This window comes from Myotis davidii, unplaced genomic scaffold (genome assembly GCF_000327345.1).
Source record: "Myotis davidii unplaced genomic scaffold, ASM32734v1 scaffold217, whole genome shotgun sequence".
Lineage (NCBI taxonomy): Eukaryota > Metazoa > Chordata > Mammalia > Chiroptera > Vespertilionidae > Myotis > Myotis davidii.
In genome coordinates this window covers 2335558-2336366 of record NW_006290034.1, presented here as the reverse complement: position 1 = coordinate 2336366, position 809 = coordinate 2335558, and the positions used below count along the sequence as shown (strand labels likewise).

The following is an 809-nucleotide window of genomic DNA, read 5'->3' as shown; positions in this document are numbered from 1 at the left end:
CCGAGCTCCCACGCCCTCCGCGCGCCGGCCGCGGCCCCCGATCGGATCTGGGCTGCTGAGACTCTCTGTCCAGGAAAGATCTGGGGCAGAAGCTGATAGAGCCCCTCCTCCCCCCCCCTCCCCCACGACAGAGGGGCGGAGCCTGGTGCCCCCTGGACTCTATAAATCGCACCACCGCCCAGCTCCGGAGGGGAGGCGGTGGAGGGCCTTTGGGAACTTTCCTCCCGAAAGCCCGAGGGGGCAGAGGACTGTCCAGCCACCTCCCTGGTCTCCTGCCCAGGCCGTCCTCGGGGATCGGTCCGAGGTTGTGGCCGGGCGCCCCGGCCACTGCGCGGGGGCGGGGAAACAGGAGCCTGCGATCTGGGGATGGGGCTGTGAGGCCTGGGGAGCGAGGGGCCCTGGAGGGGGATGCCGGATGTTCCTCCCCTTCTCCCCACTTCCACGCCCACCCCATCCCGCTGCGGCATCGAAACTTGCGGTCTGAGGGGCAGAAAGTGGCTTTCCCGGGGCGCAGGGTGAAAAGGGCCAGCGTCCGGCGAGGTGCTGTGGGGGTTCCCCTCCCTCAGCTGGGCGCCCAGGCAGACCGTGTGCCCCAGATTCTGGCCAGCGGAGAGAGGCCTCTCAGGAGGTGGGCAGCTGCCCGGCCCGCTATGTTTTCTAAAGCTCGGGCAGCTCAGGAAGTTCCAAGGGGAAGAGCCGCCTGGTGTGGCTCAGCCCTAACCCCGCTGGGCCTGCTGCCGCCCAATTGGGGGATGGCGCCCTTCGCTTCCCTTCTACTTGAGAGGCACCCCCAAACCTCTGTTCACAAC

The 809-nt window shown here is 68.5% G+C and overlaps 1 protein-coding gene across 1 annotated transcript in view; it reads right to left on the bottom strand.

Annotated features, from left to right (window-relative positions):
• S1PR1 (sphingosine-1-phosphate receptor 1) overlaps nucleotides 1-809 on the bottom strand; it is a 19467-nt gene that overhangs the window by 4150 nt on the left and 14508 nt on the right. The gene's annotated exons all lie outside the window — the stretch shown is intronic.